Source organism: Schistocerca cancellata, chromosome 6, assembly GCF_023864275.1.
Source record: "Schistocerca cancellata isolate TAMUIC-IGC-003103 chromosome 6, iqSchCanc2.1, whole genome shotgun sequence".
Lineage (NCBI taxonomy): Eukaryota > Metazoa > Arthropoda > Insecta > Orthoptera > Acrididae > Schistocerca > Schistocerca cancellata.
Window position 1 is genome coordinate 621,296,169 of NC_064631.1, and position 22,671 is coordinate 621,318,839.

The window sequence follows — 22,671 nt, forward strand, 5'->3', positions numbered from 1 at the left end:
CGATAACATCGATGTACTGTGGAGACCTCACGCCCCACGTGTTGAGCAATTCGGCGGTACGTCCACCCGGCCTCCCGCATGCCCACTATACGCCCTCGCTCAAAGTCCGTCAACTGCACATACGGTTCACGTCCACGCTGTCGCGGCATGCTACCAGTGTTAAAGACTGCGATGGTGCTCCGTATGCCACGGCAAACTGGCTGACACTGACGGCGGCGGTGCACAAATGCTGCGCAGCTAGCGCCATTCGACGGCCAACACCGCGGTTCCTGGTGTGTCCGCTGTGCCGTGCGTGTGATCATCGCTTGTACAGCCCTCTCGCAGTGTCCGGAGCAAGTAAGGTGGGTCTGACACACCGGTGTCAATGTGTTCTTTTTTCCATTTCCAGGAGTGTATATATAGTGTCTACATTTTGATTTTATCTTTTCGTGCAGAGCGGTCAGAAACTATCTGAATGCTTGTAAGGGCGCCGCAGGGTAGAATGGGCTGATAAATTATTATTAAGAAACGAAACTGATACGTTGTACCGCTTGCAATGTAGTTTCCATTGACGTTAGCTAACCAGGCTGTTTGAAGTACAAATTCCTTCGGCTATCCAAATACAGTTGGCATCAGTTGTCATCAGAGTGTACATGATTACACACGAGACTGCTCAGCCTCTAGCCCGAATTCAATCCTTCTATGGGCCATATCAAGTTCTTTATCACTCGCCTGTTCGGCTTTAGGAACTCAATCAAAGAACATGTTTGATGACACCTTCACTGGCACTCCGCTTGAATTTTACGCACACAATGCCCTGCTTGGCTGATTTTCATGGTAATTAAGGTAATTAACCCGGAAATGGCCCAAGCTACCAATTTGTTATTTTATATTTTCTTCTTCTCAGAAATATTTGCACTGTAAGATACCTACTACCTTTTGAGGCTGTTCCTGATCACACAATATATACTGTAACACACTTACTATCCTTTCAGACTGCTCCTGGCGCAAAACCCACGCCGGCCGAAGTGGCTGTGCGGTTAAAGGCGCTGCAGTCTGGAACCGCAAGACCGCTACGGTCGCAGGTTCGAATCCTGCTTCGGGCATGGATGTTTGTGATATCCTTAGGTTAGTAAGGTTTAACTAGTTCTAAGTTCTAGGGGACTAATGACCTCAGCAGTTGAGTCCCATAGTGCTCAGAGCCATTTGAACCATTTTTGCAAAACCCACACAGAAACTGACATACACAAACAGTAAGATCTTTTAAAGTACTCACAATGTGCACACATAGTGTGCAATCAGGTAAGCATACTCGCACACACACACACACACACACATATATATATATATATATATATATATATATATATATATATATATATATATATATAAACACAAGCGAGCGTGCGCATACACACACAGCTGCGACACATGGATCATCCGTGTAATCTGCCATACTTCGGATATTTGTAAAGAAATTAACCAGCAACACTCTCAGTGGCTCATTGAATAGCGTCAGTACGTGAATGTCTCCATCCCATCACCATAGCTGACCCATTTGTCGTGATGATGTGACCGCCCATCTTACGACCTTTTGACAGGAATACATGGCGCACCATATGTGGAGCAGCGCCAACGCAAGTAAGCCTTTGAAGCTGCGTGAGGCATATCCATAGCCAGCTTATGGGTGGAAACAGCATTTGGAATGTGTGCATTTACGACCCGACCCCAACATCGTCCACAATCTAGAGGCTATTAGCCTTTTCTTTTATCAAGTCCACGACATTCTTCGTTTGTTGTGTTCTTCCAAAAGTATTATTGGCTGCCGAATTCTTCCTGATTCTACTGTATTACTTCACATGGATCGAAGCTTTTCACCCATTCTGTTTGTATCCAAATAAAGTAACCCGGCGTTAGCGAAGTTCACCTTCGGAAACCCATAGCAGAATCGGTACATGTTGAATCTGGAGAGGTCCAGAACTCACATAGCAATGTAGACAGGTTCCGTAGATGGTACTGAAAATTGGTCATTATCACAGTGAAACCCTTTTATTGAAGATGACAATCTGCTTCAGAATTTGGCCTGGCGATGTTATCCCTTGTTTACAACGGCACTCACCTCCCCCACCCACCAGAACACTTAATGAATTTCGAGTCATTCTCCTAAAGGCTTTTCATTTTTTTCCTAAAACTGAACTTTTAATAAAAATGTAAGAACCTTTTCCAATGTTACACGATGCAAGAACCCTCTGTTCGGTGATTACGTCAATGTACTCCATCAAGGAGATGTCATTGATCATTCTAAAAATTTCTATCCGCATTCGTGGAGGTTTCTGTAGGGCAGAATATGTTGCTATTTCCCAGCATTGTCAACAGCTTCGCCATGAAAATTTTTCGCTGGAATAGGCGATCCAAACACAGTGAGAGGACTCTGTGCATATCAAGCAAATGTGTGAGATATGCCATTTCCACCTCCTCCTGAAAGTATTTATCATCAGCCTCCAGAATCATGTCAGAGATGCTTTCCTACTGTCTAGCGATTTCTCTTTAGACATCTTTCGAAACACTCCAACGGCAAATTCCTAGCATGGCTTGCCGATAGGGGTTTTAATTATCCAAGTAAGGGACATAACATAAATAGTCTGATGGCCTGTACTCCTCTTCAGTCGATTGCAGGTTATTCGCCTTGATGTACGTATGGAAACATTGGCAAAGTATCCCTGTGAATCCCGCGTTTGAAACAGAGCAGCATGTCAACATGACTTAACACCTGGGGTCTGACACACGTGCATCTTAACATTGCATCCTACAAAAGCTCTGGAACTGTGAGATAAAAGGTAGGGTCCAGATGATGTGTCTCCATGCATGCAGTGCGGAATTACTCGAAACTGTCCGAAAGCATATGTACATTAGTGTTAGTTGTTGTTGTTGTGGTCTTCAGTCATGAGACTGGTTTGATGCAGCTCTCCACGCTACTCTATCCTGTGCAAGCTGCTTCATCTCCCAATACCTACTGCAGCCTTCTTCCTTCTGAATCTTCTTAGCGTATTCATCTCTTGGTCTCCCTCTACGATTTTTACCCTCCACGCTACCCTCCAGTACTGAATTGGTGATCCCTTGATGCCTCAGAACATGTCCTACCAACCGATCCGTTCTTCTAGTCAAGTTGTGCCACAAACTCCTCTTCTCCCCAATTCCGTTCAATACCCCCTCATTAGTTATGTGATCTACCCATCTAATCTTCAGCATTCTTCTGTAGCACCACATTTTGAAAGCCTATATTTTCTACTTGGCTAAACTATTTGTCGTCCATGTTTCACTTACATACATGTCTACATTCCATACTAATACTTTCAGAAACGACTCTATGTTAACAAATTGTTCTTCTTCAGAAACGCTTTCCTTGCCATTGCCAAACTACATTTTATATCCTCTCTATTTCGACCATCATCAGTTATTTGGCTTTCCAAATACTAAAATTCCTTTACTTCTTTAAGTGTCTCATTTCGTAATCTAATTCCCTCAGCATCACCCAACTTAATTCGACTACATTCCATTATCCTCGTTTTGCTTTTGTTGATGTTCATCTTATACCCTCCTTTCAAGACACTGTCCATTTCGTTCAACTGCTCTTCCAAGCCCTTTGCTGTCCCTGACAGAATTACAATCTGATCGGCGAACTTCAAAGTTTTTATTTCTTCTCCATGGATTTTAATACCTACTCCGAACTTTTCTTTTGTTTCCTTTACTGCTTGCTCAATATACAGATTGAATAGCATCGGGGAGAGGCTACAAATCTTTCTCACTCCCTTCCCAACCACTGCTTCCCTTTCATGTTCCTCGACTCTTATAGCTGTCATCTAGTTTCTGTACAAACTGTAAATAGCCTTTCGCTCCGTATATTTTACCCCTGCCACCTTCAGAATTTGAAAGACAGTATTCCAGTCAACATCGTCAAAAGCTTTCTCTGAGTCTGCAAATGCTAGAAACGAAGGTTTGCCTTTCCTTAATCTTTCTTCTGAGATAAGTCGTAGGATGAATTATGTATCATACACTCCTGGAAATGGAAAAAAGAACACATTGACACCGGTGTGTCAGACCCACCATACTTGCTCCGGACACTGCGAGAGGGCTGTACAAGCAATGATCACACGCACGGCACAGCGGACACACCAGGAACCGCGGTGTTGGCCGTCGAATGGCGCTAGCTGCGCAGCATTTGTGCACCGCCGCCGTCAGTGTCAGCCAGTTTGCTGTGGCATACGGAGCTCCATCGCAGTCTTTAACACTGGTAGCATGCCGCGACAGCGTGGACGTGAACCGTATGTGCAGTTGACGGACTTTGAGCGAGGGCGTATAGTGGGCATGCGGGAGGCCGGGTGGACGTACCGCCGAATTGCTCAACACGTGGGGCGTGAGGTCTCCACAGTACATCGATGTTGTCGCCAGTGGTCGGCGGAAGGTGCACGTGCCCGTCGACCTGGGACCGGACCGCAGCGACGCATGGATGCACGCCAAGACCGTAGGATCCTACGCAGTGCCATAGGGGACCGCACCGCCACTTCCCAGCAAATTAGGGACACTGTTGCTCCTCGGGTATCGGCGAGGACCATTCGCAACCGTCTCCATAAAGCTGGGCTACGGTCCCGCACACCGTTAGGCCGTCTTCCGCTCACGCCCCAACATCGTGCAGCCCGCCTCCAGTGGTGTCGCGACAGGCGTGAATGGAGGGACGAATGGAGACGTGTCGTCTTCAGCGATGAGAGTCGCTTCTGCCTTGGTGCCAATGATGGTCGTATGCGTGTTTGGCTCCGTGCAGGTGAGAGCCACAATCAGGACTGCATACGACCGAGGCACACGGGGCCAACACCCGGCATCATGGTGTGGGGAGCGATCTCCTACACTGGCCGTACACCACTGGTGATCGTCGAGGGGACACTGAAGAGTGCACGGTACATCCAAACCGTCATCGAACCCATCGTTCTACCATTCCTAGACCGGCAAGGGAACTTGCTGTTCCAACAGGACAATGCACGTCCGCATGTATCCCATGCCACCCAACGTGCTCTAGAAGGTGTAAGTCAACTACCCTGGCCAGTAAGATCTCCGGATCTGTCCCACATTGAGCATGTTTGGGACTGGATGAAGCGTCGTCTCACGCGGTCTGCACGTCCAGCACGAACGCTGGTCCAACTGAGGCGCCAGGTGGAAATGGCATGGCAAGCCTTTCCACAGGACTACATCCAGCATCTCTACGATCGTCTCCATGGGAGAATAGCAGCCTGCATTGCTGCGAAAGGTGGATATACACTGTACTAGTGCCGACATTGTGCATGCTCTGTTGCCTGTGTCTATGTGCCTGTGGTTTTGTCAGTGTGATCATGTGATATGTCTGACCCCAGGAATGTGTCAATAAAGTTTCCCCTTCCTGGGACAATGAATTCACGGTGTTCTTATTTCAATTTCCAGGAGTGTATTTCCCTAAATCATAAACACCAAAGTCCTGCGAAACATTCACCATATGCTCATATTTGGTATCCATTAAGCAGTGCCTGTTAGTTTGCCTGCGAATATTGTTATATCTAGCAGTGTGTTTTATTGGAGTCTCTCGATCAAATAACAGGTGCTCGTATGGGAAGATTTCCTTGTCTATCACAAGCTCAAACTATGCTTCATCGCTGTTTGCAGCTCTGTTGATATCCATATCCACATGAAGCTTTCTCGCAACAGGATTCTGAAGAGTTGAGTGCATGGATTGAACCGAATGCAGAAAGCGGAGCGAAAATTTTGCGTCATTCTGTTGAGAGAAGAAATGTTCATTTCAACTGTATCAAGAATTTCACTTTTCTTGTCATTATTCAACCTGAAATCACCCAAAGTACTGAACGAGTAAGTGTCCATGACACTCAATCAAATTGAACCATGGCTGTAGGAAGTTCAAGCTGCATCTGTTGTGAGTTGCGCTGCGGAACTTCCTCGTTAGATGACAATGGTTTGTACCCAGAAGCAGCTCACAAGTATGACAATTAAGGACCTGCTCAAATAAGGCATTATTCTCCTGCGAGTCGGTCAGGGGAACGTTGTTGCAAGAAACTCTATCAATCTGCCACGCAACAACCAAATCGCGAGATTGTTCTAGACTTAATGATACGCATTAACTGCGCCTGGACCCATACGTGAATACAGCCTGATACACAGACACACGTGACGTTCGCCGTCTCTTGAAGTTAGTATGGATCAATGTTGGTTCGTCCTCAGAACGCTCCACAAGATCTTGAAGGTACTCAAAGTCTTCATATACGAAAAAAAAGGCAACGCTCGGTTTTTATCCTCGGCAGGCATTTTCATGTGTATAGATTCTCACTCGATCAGTTGGTGAGGTGCCTTACTTGATACTAACTCGTGGTAAACCAGATGAGACATCGACGTCAGACATACCATGCATATTGTTTTGTACATAGTCGGGAAGAGAGTAGTGCTGTTTCGGCTGTCGGAGAATAGCAGTAGATCTACGTGTTTGAGGCGCCCACCTGTTAATTTTGAAAAACTCAGCGGTCGAACGACTTTATGCTTAAATCCTTTGTTCTACACAGTGTTCCCATGATGACCTTACAGCTTTTGGTTTGCTATCACCGACTTCCAGTGTGCTTACGTGAATTCACTTGTAAGTTTTCTGCCTCTCGAATTTTGGTAGGTCCTTGAGTTTTACAGAGAATCAGACAAATATCTTTGAATTTATAAAACTCATAGGCATCAGATTTTAAGTATATACGTGTACTCTGAGAGTGATTCGCGTAATTTCTGTCGCTGGCCGGAAGTGACCATGCGAAGCAATCTTCAGCCCTCTCTTCTAGATTATCGACGTTAATATAAGCAGTATCTTCCAGAGAAGAGTTGAAATTGGGCCGACCATTACGTGGATTACATCGAGTTGCAATATATAGATGAGTGTCTCTCCAATCTCCTTTCTCATAAGTCTGGAAAATGGCCGAGAATGGCACTCTTGACCAAAACTCTGAACCACATTGCGATTGAATCATCCCGTGACATATTACGTCAGGTTCCTCCCTCTTCCCCCGCCCCTCCCCTACCTCCTCACGGGCAAAACTTCCGTCTTTAGGGGTGCGGGGGGAGGGTGGATGAGACGCACGAGCTCACCATATATAGCGGTTTTACACATAATGGCAGGTTCTCGCAGCTCACTAAAAATTTCGCAGGACACCCTTACGAAAACACCATGACAAGCATCGAGGAAAGTGACAGGTTTTGGTATCCTGCAAACGTTTGTCAGTACAGGAATGTGAGATCCTGTACCCAAGATGCCCAGAAACATCTGAGTAGTCCAATGCCGCTGCAGGACTTAACTTAGTGGTCCATAAAAGAGAGAGCAGTGGTAGTATTGCTTCTAGGCCCGGAGTGATAACGAAGTGATGTCGATGCCGTGATGCATGATGAGTGCGAGACAGTCTAGGGCGTGGCTACATCGACAAACTAGTAGGTGTCAGTCGCCCGTACCATACTGAAGTTAACGGACCAAGATGTGGTGGTGTTTGTGGGCGTGGAGTATACTTCTTCGATGAACAGGTCCTGGGTGACGAATTCATCATAGTCAGGTTGAGGAGTAGTTTTAGGTTCAAGCCTACTAAGATAGAGGAAAGTATGTAGGTATCATGTGTAAAAATTAGTATATGCAGTATATGTTAGGCCAGCACATGGGCGGGACACCTGCTGTTGAAAGACAAGAACAGTTTTCCGACTCTGTGAGACTCTCTGACGACCGTGTCCGGTTTCGGTCGGGTGCCACACGTCTGTGCCAGATGTAAGTAGTCTCTGACGTGAGTTTTATATAAATATCTTAAAAGCCGGATTGTTTTTACTAATAGCACTCTGCAAAAGGTGTTTATAAATCGTTCTGTGGCATTTGTATAAGTACACGAACTGCATGAGATTGCGTAATCGATTTCCCCGTCAAATAATTAAAATTATAGGGAGATATAAAGTGTTTTCCATCAGATCCACGCCTGGGAAACACAGTTTCGGTGGTTATTCGTATAGGAAGCAAAAACCACTAAGTGCAGACAATACGTGGCAGCACTTTCCGTCATATCCTCTGAGCGTGGATGTAATAACATCACTTTGAGTGTGTGCTGCGATGTGGATACATCAGAGGCAGGGGCGGGGGAGATCTGAATTTTTGTGCGCGTACCGTTACTCAACACGCACAAATTCGTATTAACGGGGTGAAATTATTTTTAACGCGGCCTAAATGCGATTTAGGGCGAGTCTGTATATGTTTATTTTTATATAAATAATAATGGAAGACAGTAAAATTTTTAACATTAGAAAACATAGGATGATGACAGCAGCTCCCACCTGGCAGTGAGAGGTATCGACCTGTAACGCCGAAAATGCATATCCTCCTATTTCCATCTATTGTACTATAAATTTTTTCCTTATTTTGTTACGTGAAGATATGAGATTTCTGTGTCTTTATGTAATTGTTATACAATTTGTGTATATATATATATATATATATATATACACTCCTGCAAATTGAAATAAGAACACCGTGAATTCATTGTCCCAGGAAGGGGAAACTTTATTGACACATTCCTGGGGTCAGATACATCACATGATCACACTGACAGAACCACAGTCACATAGACACAGGCAACAGAGCATGCACAATGTCGGCACTAGTACAGTGTATATCCACCTTTCGCAGCAATGCAGGCTGCTATTCTCCCATGGAGACGATCGTAGAGATGCTGGATGTAGTCCTGTGGAAAGGCTTGCCATGCCATTTCCACCTGGTGCCTCAGTTGGACCAGCGTTCGTGCTGGACGTGCAGACCGCGTGAGACGACGCTTCATCCAGTCCCAAACATGCTCAATGGGGGACAGATCCGGAGATCTTACTGGCCAGGGTAGTTGACTTACACCTTCTAGAGCACGTTGGGTGGCACGGGATACATGCGGACGTGCATTGTCCTGTTGGGACAGCAAGTTACCTTGCCGGTCTAGGAATGGTAGAACGATGGGTTCGATGACGGTTTGGATGTACCGTGCACTATTCAGTGTCCCCTCGACGATCACCAGTGGTGTACGGCCAGTGTAGGAGGTCGCTCCCCACACCATGATGCCGGGTGTTGGCCCTGTGTGCCTCGGTCGTATGCAGTCCTGATTGTGGCGCTCACCTGCACGGCGCCAAACACGCATACGACCATCATTGGCACCAAGGCAGAAGCGACTCTCATCGCTGAAGACGACACGTCTCCATTCGTCCCTCCATTCACGCCTGTCGCGACACCACTGGAGGCGGGCTGCACGATGTTGGGGCGTGAGCGGAAGACGGCCTAACGGTGTGCGGGACCGTAGCCCAGCTTCATGGAGACGGTTGCGAATGGTCCTCGCCGATACCCCAGGAGCAACAGTGTCCCTAATTTGCTGGGAAGTGGCGGTGCGGTCCCCTACGGCACTGCGTAGGATCCTACGGTCTTGGCGCGCATCCGTGCGTCGCTGCGGTCCGGTCCCGGGTCGACGGGCACTTGCACCTTCCGCCGACCACTGGCGACAACATCGATGTACTGTGGAGACCTCACGCCCCACGTGTTGAGCAATTCGGCGGTACGTCCACCCGGCCTCCCGCATGCCCACTATACGCCCTCGCTCAAAGTCCGTCAACTGCACATACGGTTCACGTCCACGCTGTCGCGGCATGCTACCAGTGTTAAAGACTGCGATGGAGCTCCGTATGCCACGGCAAACTGGCTGACACTGACGGCGGCGGTGCACAAATGCTGCGCAGCTAGCGCCATTCGACGGCCAACACCGCGGTTCCTGGTGTGTCCGCTGTGCCGTGCGTGTGATCATTGCTTGTACAGCCCTCTCGCAGTGTCCGGAGCAAGTATGGTGGGTCTGACACACCGGTGTCAATGTGTTCTTTTTTCCATTTCCATGAGTGTATATATATATATATATATATATATATATATATATGCATTTATGTCGATGTATAATTACTTTGTTTTGTAAACACTGGTATTATTTGTGTTTTTACGTTGGGTCACGCCTAGGGAATACTATGCTATCGAACGATTACATCGATAGGTCGTGTGGAGAACCAAGGTGTTTAGGACCTTGGGAGTGTTAACTCTGCCTCGTGGAGTCTGGATGGAGTAGGGCAGTTGTGCAGGTGTGTTGTGTGATGCTCCTGCGAGTTGCCGCGCTTTCGGGTTTGGCAGCATGTAGTTGCCCTCAACTTGCTATGATAGTTTCTGGCACCGTGTAGCGGACGGGAAACATTAGCAGGCACACATCAAGAGCCCTTATCGCCTGGTGACAGTGTCGAGAAGAAGGCGCGTCAACATCAAGCTTTTGTAACAGCGAAGGCCGACAATAAGTGATTGTCGCCACCTCCTCGATCGACGACTTCAATGCTTCAGTTAACCAACAAGGAAGACTGAAAACACATAAAGTTTTAGAACTGTTTGGAAGACCTCAGGTTTTGAAACTGTTCCGTTTGCATCACTAAAATACAGCAACTTTTGTTGCTCATTTTGCCAATTGCATTACCAAGCAGGGCCTTTCCTTTTCCGAAATGAACCCGAGTGTCGTTGAAATTCAAACGCCAGTATTAAAGTAATATTATTCCATTTCACTGCTTTAATTTCAAAGTTCAGTTATAGTATTCATAGCAGGCAGCAATAACCAAACAGAACTATTCTTAGATTACACAAGCACAAATTAAGAGTGCGAGTTTTGTTACCATATTTTAGCTTACCTGTGACTGCAGCTCAGCCTGGTACGTACTAAATTTTACTATTGATAATTGTCCAAAATCATTTAAGTCAGGTTCAAAGTTAAATCTCTTACTTCTAAATTGCGTAGTTTCAAGTTGCTTTTGAGATGGTTGTTGAGGTAGCACAAGACTAACCTTATTTTATTATATTTGGTAGTGCTTCAGAAACAAAGTTCGCTATTAACTTCAGTCACTAAATTAACTTTCAAATTTCCAGTTTTACTAATTCTTTTGCTAAATTGAGACAGAGTGTAGCGAAATTTATTACTTCTGACAAACATTCAGTTTTCACACGACACGGGTCAGCCTTCAGTTGCACGCTTTTAGAGCTAATTATATCTGCGTTAACCTTCCTTTTTTCAGTTATTATAGTACTTGTCCATAGCACTGACAACCGTAATTTTCCCAAAATCTCAAATATCTAATTAATACCAGTTAATTGTTAACCTAACGACCTCAAATTTACTTTCTTTATTAACTTTACCCTTTATCAAAAGTAATTTCCACCAATTTCATTTGCATTTTTCCTTTCATTTAGATGTAACCCTTTCCTCCCTCTTTACCGACAGATTAACTTCGGTGACGATGGCTTTTCTCAAACTTCCATTAGGTACATGCGGTTTAATTTTTCACTGTCATTAAGGTTGATAAGTGAGGGGGAGGTTACAGACTGACCTCGTAAATTCACTACTGAAGTACATAACATTCCTCATCACAAGGATCAGATATGTAACAGCAATCGGGCTGACAGTATATCCAGATCCCTCTCTCTGTAATGTGTGTCATTTCTCCTGAAAAACAGTCAACTGCTATTGCGTCGAAAGCAGTATATCTCCCACGACTTATACTGCTAAAGACAACAAGTGAAGAGAAGATTAAAGTAAGATAAATCGTTCAAAATTAGACAAAGGCTGAGCAATTAATTAGGAACAAATGTACGTCATGCACATAAAATGTGTGCCATCTGTGATCCACAATCTTCTAGTGATTTCATCTGCGACAGCATCAGTATCTGATCCATAAGTATCGCTCTTCGTCCGACGAATCATGCCTCTTTTAACTGTATCGAAACGTTTTTGCGATTGAAAATACATATGACTTGCAACGCACATGAAAGGGAGCCGGAACGGTGAAAATGACAAAATTAACGTTTCTGGTATCTTTTATTATAAAATTATTTGGAGTTTTCTGAATAAAACAAATCAAGTTTTAGCCTTCTAAGTGTGTTTTTTTATCGCTGCAAAACTGACGCGCCGCGTAAAAGGTTGTAGCGTCTTGGTGTGTCACATCTGACGGCGCCGCTCGGTGACTGCAGGGAGGGTATCTTCGCGGAATTACACAGTGTTTTGTTTCCCAACGTAGTATGGCTTTATCTCTGTGACAAGTGACTGTTCATATGGGTAAACATAAACGCTATACCGTGTGTGTTGAGTTGTGCAGTTTGCTTTGTGTTGTTTAGCTGTTCAATATTGCGTATTTGACGAATTTTGGTCGTACCTGTTTCACGTACTTGCTTTGTGGATATCAGTATGCCCCGTTTCAGCAATCGAATGTTTAACAAAAGGCACAATGAGCGGAAGAAGAAACCTTTCGTTGTTTTGAAGGGAGATGCTGCTCAGACTGCTTCACCGACTGCTCCAAATGAATGCTTCCACCAAGAAACTTTGTGATAGCACAGAAAAATTTGAAAACTGTGAAAGTGACAGTAATGATGTGAATGAAATATTTAACATTTCCTTTCTCTCTAATATTTTGAAACATAACGTATTATGCCAAATTTGCAAAGAGAGAGGACTGGAATCGAAAATAACTACACACATATGTTTGGTATGTAAAATGTTATTGAAGTGTAACAAGTGTGCTGCAAAAGTTTCGTTTTCTAATTCTAACAGTATTCCTTGTAGTGGAAATAATGGAAAGAAGGTGTATGATATAATTGTTAGGCTATTGTATGGCTTGCGTTGCATTGGCAAGGGCAGTGCTGCAGGGAAAATGTTATGTGGAATCACCAACCAAGTTTGGATTTTATAATAAATTGGTGGGATCTCCTGCTGAAAATATTGCTCAAGCAAAACTGAAGAAAGCAGTTCAAGAAGCTGTGACAGATAATGGGAATGGTAGAGATTTAACTGTTGCTTTAGATCGATCGTGGCAACATTGAGGTCATAAATCTGTAAATGGAGTTGTGACAGCTACCAGTGGAGACAGTTGCAAAGTAATTGATTTTGCTGTTCTCTCATAACATTGTAGATGTAAGGGCAGTACCAAGGAAGAACATAATGAAAGTTGTGAAGCAAGTTTTCACGGCACGAGAGGAGCGATGGAAGTAGAGGGATTGGAAGCAATTTTTTCCAGATCACAGGAGTGGTATAATACGATACACTGACTGTCTAGGAGATGGTGAGTCTAAGGGATATAAAGCTGTAGAGGATCTCAAACCTTGTGGCAATGAAATTCACATTTAAAAACAGGAGTGCATTGGACATATGCAGAAGCGAATGGGGGCTCGCTTGCTGAAAGTAAAGCAGACATTACGATCCCAGAAGGTTAGTGGTGGTAAGACCCTTGGAGGATGAGGAAGATTGGCAGATGAACCAATTGATAGATTTCACAGGTATTATGGGTGTGCGATTAGGCAAAATACAAGAAACATTAAGCATATGAGGGGAGCAGTATGGGCATTATTTTTTCATACTGCATCATCCAGAACATGCACTGTGCCCCGCAGGTGATGACTCATGATGTAAGTACCAATCTGGAAAGGAATATGCCTATTAAAACAGTTTCCCAAATGCTGTAATTCATGTAATTAAGCCCATTTTCAGAGATTTATCACAGCCAAGTTTATTGGGAAAGTGTTTACATGGGAAAACACAAAATCCAAATGATTTCATTTTGGAGTGTATGATGCAGTGGAAACATACAATGAAGGAAAAATTATCAAATGTGATGTGCTGAAACGTTTAGGTTTCCTACCAAGTTACATCACCATTTCCATAATGCGCCTAATTGATGAAGAAAGACGAAGAGGTGCAGGAAGAAAAACAGCGTACAACATGCAGCAAAAGGAAAGAAAAGACCATTGAAAAGGAAACTAACACTGGAACAAGAAGAGGATGCTGATAATCTATCACATGGGGCAGAAATATATTAAAAATCTTCGGAAGCCATTTCCCACCACTTTAAAACTTTCTAATTTGAGGAACATTTTCTCAAAAACTGCTAACAGTATATCAATGTAATTTAAAAACAATATTGTTTAGTTCTTTTCCTTCATTTTTATTGTAGAAAAATACTGTATATTTCAAGAGTTATAGAAGAAAAAGGGCTAAATTTTAGAGAAAAAGTAAGCATCTGTTTAAAAAGCTTGTAAAACAAAAACCAATAAATAATTCTTAACATGGCGTTATAACTTTTCAGATAAATATTCTCTGAACATGTAGCCCAAATTTCAGAGCAATATGTTTAATTGTTTTAGAAAAAAATGTTCATTCTACTTGCTAAAATTAACATGGAGGAGATGGATCGTTCCCGCACCCCTTAACTGTGAGAGAATACAACGGCATTCAGGAACCAAATAAAAAACTTCATCGTTTTCGCACACATTCAGAGCTAGTGGTAATATGACGATTTTATCTTGTCACAATGTCTCCCTAGAATGCACATTTCCGTAATTACGGTATATATGGTGTCAATTCCTGTCTTTGGTGTTAATTCCTGTCTTGTATCTTGTGGCTCTGTAGGAAATATTACAAGATATCTGCAGAATCTTTGATGTAGCACTTGTCAGAAATTAGGAATTTTTCCTATATATTCTACAGATTTTCCTTGTGTTTGTGCTCGTTATAGCTGCAGTCTGAAGGTTAATTTCTCCTTCTCCTTCTTACACTTTTTCTAATTTTTCTGTGCCATTGTGGTGAATATGTGCAACACACACTCCATGAACTGACAATATGATGATGACTTCTCAGACTTAACCTGTTTCGTGTAATATATATTTACCGTGTCTAGAAGCACCACCACAGTCAGGTTCATCTTCAGCACCTTGGTAAACTCAGAAGGCAGCAACACATTTTCCAATGCAGCCATGCCCAGGATCACCTCACTGTCATCAAAGACCTTCTTATGTAGGCGCACAGGATGTGATATTATATGACATCACTGAAAATAGTTATGTTACCTGTCACTGGTTAATGTACGTGGACGGCAAAAATTTTTAACATACAGAGAACTACTACAGTGGCGTGCATTTATCATTATTTTACTAAAAATCAATTTATATATTTGTTAGCAGATCTTAATGAGAAATTGACTCGTTCCAATAGCGAGTTTTGTCTAACTAATTCTCAAATTATCTGTGGAGTCTACTGTATTTAGCATGAAATACTTCATGATTGATCACTCGATTCTTACGCCTTTCCTGGTGGCATCATGACCAGTATCTTGATAAAAATGCTCTTTCAGATTGTTCATATGTTTGGGAAGTATCTGCAGTGTGAATTTTTCTAAAGGGGCCTTCGCCCTCAATATAGTCTGTTGTGAAGTGAATCTTCTGTTGTTTTCTCCAGGATTAATGTTTCAAACCTCTGAAAGACTTTATGAACACTACCTGGTTTGGATTGCGTTTATCCGGCGAAAATACTTGGAATTGTCTGTCCTTAGTGAACTTCCTTATGGAGGGGCAGAGGCTAGTAAAGGTGAGACTCTTAGCTCCTACTGTACAATGTTCAGCAATAACTCACCGTAATTCATGCCATCACCATACAACGAGGGATCCACATTGGGACTATTAGAACCATCACATGATCTGTTAATGGTGGGCTGCCTTGATCTAGTCCTCTAACCTCATACAATTCCTGTTGCACTGTTATGATTTGCATTGTAACTTGGTCATCCCATTTTGGCAAATCTTTAATTTAAATAATTTTTGTCTGTGCTGGGTCTGACAATTGAGTATCCGCAAGTGTTCCGTTTGGAAATAGTGGTTGTGACTGATTCATTTACCAGAAGATATAATTTTAAATGTAATTTACTAGTAATCCCTGCTTTCTTGTGTGTGAGTGATTGCTTGTGTTTCTGCATTAGACACTATTTATTTTGGCCTAATTTTTAGTTTTTCTGCAACACTATGCATTTCTAATGTTTTTCAGAACACACTTTTATGCACACGATTTTTGTGTAAAGCATAACAAATGCATTGTGGTGCAGAAAAACTAAAAATTGGACCAAAATTATCAGCGTCTACGCAGAAACACAACGATGTACTGTCAAACGGCATTTCCCGATGCAAGCGAGAAATCAACCAAAAATCATCTTAACTATAAAGCAATTTATTATTAACCAACTATTTTTCGATTTAAAAGCAAATCAAAATGTAAATAACTTAATTACCAAACACTGATGATGCTTTAAGCGAATATTTGTCTAGTAAAAAAGAAATTACACACTTTTATAGTTGCAACGACAGAACAAAAACACCCTCAAGAATAATAAAGCAACTACGGACAAAATGGCCACACATATCAAGAATTTAGTAGCCATTTTGTAAACATTTTGGATTTTTTTTCTAAGTGCACTCATATTTCGTTAAGGTTCGTTTGTTGTTTGGTTTTAAAACACTTTTGACTCTCGTCCATTACCGGACAACATTTGAATCGCTGCATAATTTTATCAGTGGGCTGCTTAACTATTTGGATGTTCGATTAACGGGAAGTGTCATACAATGGAATATTTACTTCACACGAAAATTTATCAGTTGAATAATTACATTATTTGAATGATTATCTGGGTGTATATCAATTTCACGTAAATAATCATCTATCATCTATCTATGATTTTCAGATCATGATTCTAGGTCGCGATCTGAAATGCATTAGCAATTTCACTTTGTTTCATGTAAAGGTCCATGTTAGGATTTTCTTCCAAACCGATTTTTGTTTTCTTCTCTATTTTTATCAGAACACAAAATATAAGAAAAAATATTTAAAGCAATTTCGTATAACTTGTGATCACAAAGTTTAAAAAGAGCATCATGTCAAAAATCAGTCACTTTTTCGATTCTGACAGGTGTTCTTCTTGACATTACGTCCCGCGAAAGCCATGTTGCTATAAATTAGAAGAAGGGATTCAGACAGTATGCGCCCAGGCGTACAGTCAAAAATTTCTCGAAAATGTCCACTGGTTGGTGTACATTGGTGTTCGTGTACAATCTAGCATATTCCCCTAAATCAGAGAAGCCGCACTCCTGCTAAACATCCATCGCCTGCATACAATCCACATCCGTTGCGGAACTGCCTGTAAGATACTGGAGGGAGTGGTTATGTTGTTCAATGTGGTTACGTGGAGGTCTTCCAAGCAATACAGTCTCCATTCTTCGTCACAAGCTGAAACTGTATGCAGTTCTAATGATATTCGTACCCTCCCGATGTGTAGTATCAGCAAGTTCCTGAGGAGAGGAATGCACCAGATGAAGTGAAACCAGGATGGAGGGCAATATGCCTGGCAAGACTCTCTTGAAAAAAGAAATGTAATTTTCAACGGTAGCAGAAATGAAACTGACCTTTATCATTCTTCAAACTGAAATCTCCCAAAAGCCGAACGAGAAAGTGGGCATCATACCCACTAAAATTATGAAAGGGTTTCCCATTCAATGACAGTTGTTCGTATGTGGTGTTTCCGCTTCACTCTCCAGAGGCAGCCCACAAATGTGACAATCAACTGCCTGGTAGCAGACGACTGCATTCCCCTGCGAGTCGATCAGGGGAATTTTGTTGCAATATGCTTACCACCTTTTCTTGCACTGTGTGCTCATGATCGTCATCTTCATCTTTGTAGCTTGCTTTCGTCAACATGTAGGTGCATATGTATATTCATTAATCAGGGTTCTGTAGTTTTACGGGGAATGAAATGCATTTGAAATTATTATGCTCGGAGACATCATATATGTCGCATTTAATAACATATAGAGCTTTCTCTATGGCTAGACAAAAGTGGCCATGCAAAGCAATACTCATTACTCTCTTCTAAATTCTAGACATTAAGATAAGAATGTTAGCAACAATCTTCCCGAAGATGGATGATGTTTTTTCCACTAGTTGGTGGACCATGCGAATATACGTTGAGTTGGCGTACTGATTTGAGAGCGTTACCCGACCCTTTATCCTGCATCTTGAATAAATGGGCGAGTATGATATTCTTGACAACAGTTACAATTAACTCTGCAATTGAATAGCCAGACGTTATCACGCCAGTTCTCCCCAAGACCTGGGCGATGCTCTTCTCATAATAATTCTGCTACGTGCTAATCACTACAAATTGCTTACTAATGGTACTGATGAGAGCAGCAATATATGAGACGCGAGACGCTCTGATAAAGAACATGAAATCAAATAAACAGTGAGTTTAAAAATCGGCGTAGCTGGTTTTCTAGGTTTGTCGTTAACAGTGGTATGGTAGACCGTGTATAGGTAACGGCGTGCATAAAAATGCCTACAACAAAGTGTAATCGGACTTCATAAAACATGAAATGATAAATAAGGCAGATTCTATGATTGACCATGAAAATTTGCATATAGACTGCTATAATGGCGGCCGATGAAGTCCATCTCCATAACAAGACCTGCACGTCGCCTCGTCTCAAACTGACACTGAAAGAGATACATATGGGTTAGGACAAGGTAGATGCAATGGATTGTTTGAAATAAGACCATTTGGTAGTGACATATTCTCATACATTAAAAATACAGCACGTCTTATTAAAGGTTGCGTCTGCATCGGAAGTCCGCAGCTCGTGGTCTCGCGGTAGAGTTCTCTCTTCCCGAGCACGGGGTCCCGGGTTCGATTCCCGGGGGGTCAGGGTTTTTCACCTGCCTCGACATGACTGGATGTTGTTCATCCCCATTACTGTCGAAGGAAGGCAATGGCAAACCACCTCCAATAGGACCTTGCCTAGTACGTTGGTGCGAGTCTCCCGCATCGTTCCCCTACGCTCTGTCATGGAGTATGGAACTTCACCATCCTCATCTGCATCGGAAGATAAGACAGAAGTGAGTGAGTGAGGGAGCGAGCCTCGATACCCCCCTACAGAATGAATAGGAATAATTCACAAATGAAGAGTCATAAATTAATGTCACAGAAACGTTTAACAATGTTGGATCTCTACACTATTACCAACCCGGATCATAGAATTGAGAGAAATGGTAGGAAGTCGGTAGACGGCATTCGAATTATCAATAAGGGGTTATGAGATCCTGTCCCGAAAGCGCCAGCACCCACAGAGTAGCGAGATGCGGCTGCAGGACTTAACTTGTGACCTTGTAACACAGAGGGCAGGGGAGCTGCTGGTGCTACTCCAAGAATGATGCCTGATACTGCTGTGGTCCACTCCAGTTGCGAAATGGCCTAGGGCGGCTCTACTTTGGAAAACGAGCCAGCTATTTCAGTCAGCACGTTTATAGTGACGAACTCAGATTCAACATTTTGCTGATAAAAGGATGTAAAATTAGAGTTTGCTTTGAGTAAATGCTATTTGTACATCACGGGCAAAGATAATGTTGTTGATTTAATACAAGCCCCAGGAAGACACATTTCTTCAAGTCTCCGTGGTAAGAGTGGAAACAACGAAGCTTACACCTATGATAGAAGAATAGAAACATCCCTTTTCAGTTCAGAACAACAAATTAACCCTAAAATGTTACTTACAAAGAATTTACATGTGTCTGATGAAAGACAAGGTATAATAAATACAATGTCGGAAAAAATCGCAACACCAAGATGGGGGTTATGACTTACATGAAAGTCGGTAGGCATGTTTGTACATCTAAATGGTGATGTGTATTCGAATTTCACGCCATTCACTCTATAGTGTCACTAGTAAAGCGCCTCTACGAGGATATAAATCAAGTTTGCTTTAAATACATGCTGTAACAGCCGTCAGCCGTACTTATATTTGAGATAGGAAACAGTGAGTTGGCGTTAGTCAAGAATGCAATTAATGCTACAAAGACGCCAATATGAACACTTAACTGAGAACGAAGTCGTCTCTTAGGGCTAACGACCATCGTTTCCGACGTGGGGCTCTGGCGCCTCGTACTGCCTTGCAGCAGCAATCTGAGCAGCAGTTGGCACCACAGTAACACATCGAACTCTAGCAAATAAATTACTTCAAGGATAGCACTGTAGCGTGCATTCCTCTGATTCCAAACAACTACTATTTTTTTCTCCTTCACTGGTGTCAACTGGAAGCTCATTAGCGACCTGGGTCGAGGTCTGTTGTGTTTTGTGATTCCAAGTGCCAGTCATGACCGTATGTCGGTTAGGAGGAGGCTAGCTGAGGATCTGAAACCAACCTGTCTGCGTGATAGATACACTGGACTCACACCTAGACTTATGGGGAGAAGTGCGATTCCCTATGAAAGATGGGGAATTCTTGGAGTGATCCCATGCCCCATGACTACAAATTTGTACGCCAATCTGGAAGTTCAACCAGTTCTGATGCCATTCAAGAACAGTATTCAAGGACACTTTTTCCAAATAGACACCTCTCGCCCATATACCGTTGTTGTAACCCAGCATGTTCTAAAGAGAGTCGATATGTCGCTTTGTCATCCTCAAGCACCAAATCTGTCTCCAACCGGGCACTTATGGGATTCCATCGCATGATAACTCCAACGTCACCCACAACCAGCATTAACCGTTCCTGTATTGGCCGATCAAGTGCAACTGACATGGAACTCCACCACACAATCTGACATTCGGTACACATGCAACACAACGCCTGTACGTTTGCATGCCTGAATCCAGTATTCTGGCGTTATTAACGTGCCAGTATTTCACATCTGTAATGGCTATCTCGCACTTATATTAACCTGTCAATCTAACATATTACATAGACAAATATATTCCCGAAATTTCGTTACTAAATTAATTACTTCTTAGCGTTGCCGTTTTTTTGTGTCGTCATATGTGTGTGTATCACATGGACGTGATGACAGATGACATATTTTACAGAAAAAATGATTCCATCCCTTAGGAGAAGTATGCGGTTGTTGCTCGAGAAAGGGAGTGCATCATTACAATGTTACTGTATCATCTCAATCCGCGAACTGTAGGCCATTGGCAGCAGTAAATAAGCAAATTCGTTTAGTCCTAGATGCAGTTGACAATACCAAAATAATTGTGCGATACCATACACAAAAAGAAAATTTAGAGAATATGTTGCAAAAATTTCTCAACGTTCACGTTTTTACTAGCATCGATCTGGGAGTTTTGTACTGGCTGGTCCATTACATAATGATTTTAGTAATTATAATGCTTTCGTCCATTCTGATGAAATTATAAATTTTTTGTATTATCAATTGGACTCAATGCCATACCCAATGACTTTTTAGTGCACTAGATACAATTGTAGTACCTGACCGGCTGGATAAAGTTGTAAGTAGGCTGTTTAGGGTTTATATTGGTAAAGCCACGTAGCGCACTATATGAAAATCACTGGCTGTGCTGTGTGCAGTCTGGCTGGGTGGCATTGTTGTAATATTCGCTATTGTAGTGTTGGGCTGTTGGCTGTTAACAACGCATAGCGTTGCGCAGTTGGAGGTGAGCCGCCAGTAGTGGTGGATGTGGGGAAGTGAGATGGTGTATTTGTGAGAGCGGATGATCTGGACGTGTGTCCATCAGAAACAGTACACTTGTAAGAATGGATGTCATGAACTGCTATATATATTCTGACTTTCGAACACTATTAAGGTAAATACATTGTTTGTTCAAGCGTTTGAAGATTTTGTTCCATTCTGTCTAACTTTTGAAGATTTTGTTCCATTGTGTTTCACTTTTGAAGATCTTGTTCCATTGAGTCTAACTTTCGAAGATTTTGTTCCATTGTGTCTAACTTTTGAAGCTTTTGCTGTGTTTGTCCCATTTGATGTAATAATTGTAATAACAGTGCACTGGTGTCTGGAACATGTTCCTCAGTGCTTTTCGGCAGTGAATTTGCACCGGCAACATTCACATTTTGACCAGCAGAAAATGTGTCTTGACTTATTTGAGAAAACGGTGAGGACCCAAGACCTGAATCTACAGTATTTGTGAGATTGTGTCCTGTCATTTCGGATTCTTGAGGTGAGCTGTTGCCGACCGATCGATCCATAATGCTTCCCTGTTTACTAATTGTTTCACAGTCCACGCCATTATTAGCCACCCGCTCCATTTCCCTTTGCACAATTACCAAATTACCACTTTGAATGTCTGTTAATTCATTACACAGAGGTGCTGATAAGCAACGCTCGTCACTATTATTTCTCAGTTTACTTTGGAGCCTAGTGGTACGTATTTCACACGGCATTATTGTCACAATATTTCACACGACAACACAGAGAAGCACAATTTGATAAGCAAAATAAGAAAACACATTAACACAGCACTGAAAATAATATCTAGTTAATTGCAACCGCAGCTGCGAAATACCTGCTGCAAATCTACATGCATGCCATAACTGTTTTACTGTAAAACAATAAAAAACTTCAACTACAAAGGAAATTCTCTCTATGATTATGCGCTAGCAATAAACAATAGCTACATTAATTACACAAACTACAGGAAAAAATCAGAAGACTCCAGTGAGGCATCCTCGGCTAAGGGTCGACATATTAAATGTACCCTTACAAAAATTAATGCATTCCTGTGCTGGTAAATCCCTTACGATATCTGATTATCAAACAGCTGAGCAGAACTGAACGTACTCAGACATCTCGCTCTTTACCCATTCTGATCAACACCAAACCGACACACAATATTTTTAGCGCAACGCAATCTGACTTTCAAAAATCCCTAGAAGAGAATGGCCCTGACTAACATTAACCTATATCTTTCACAAATCACTTACATCACATAATC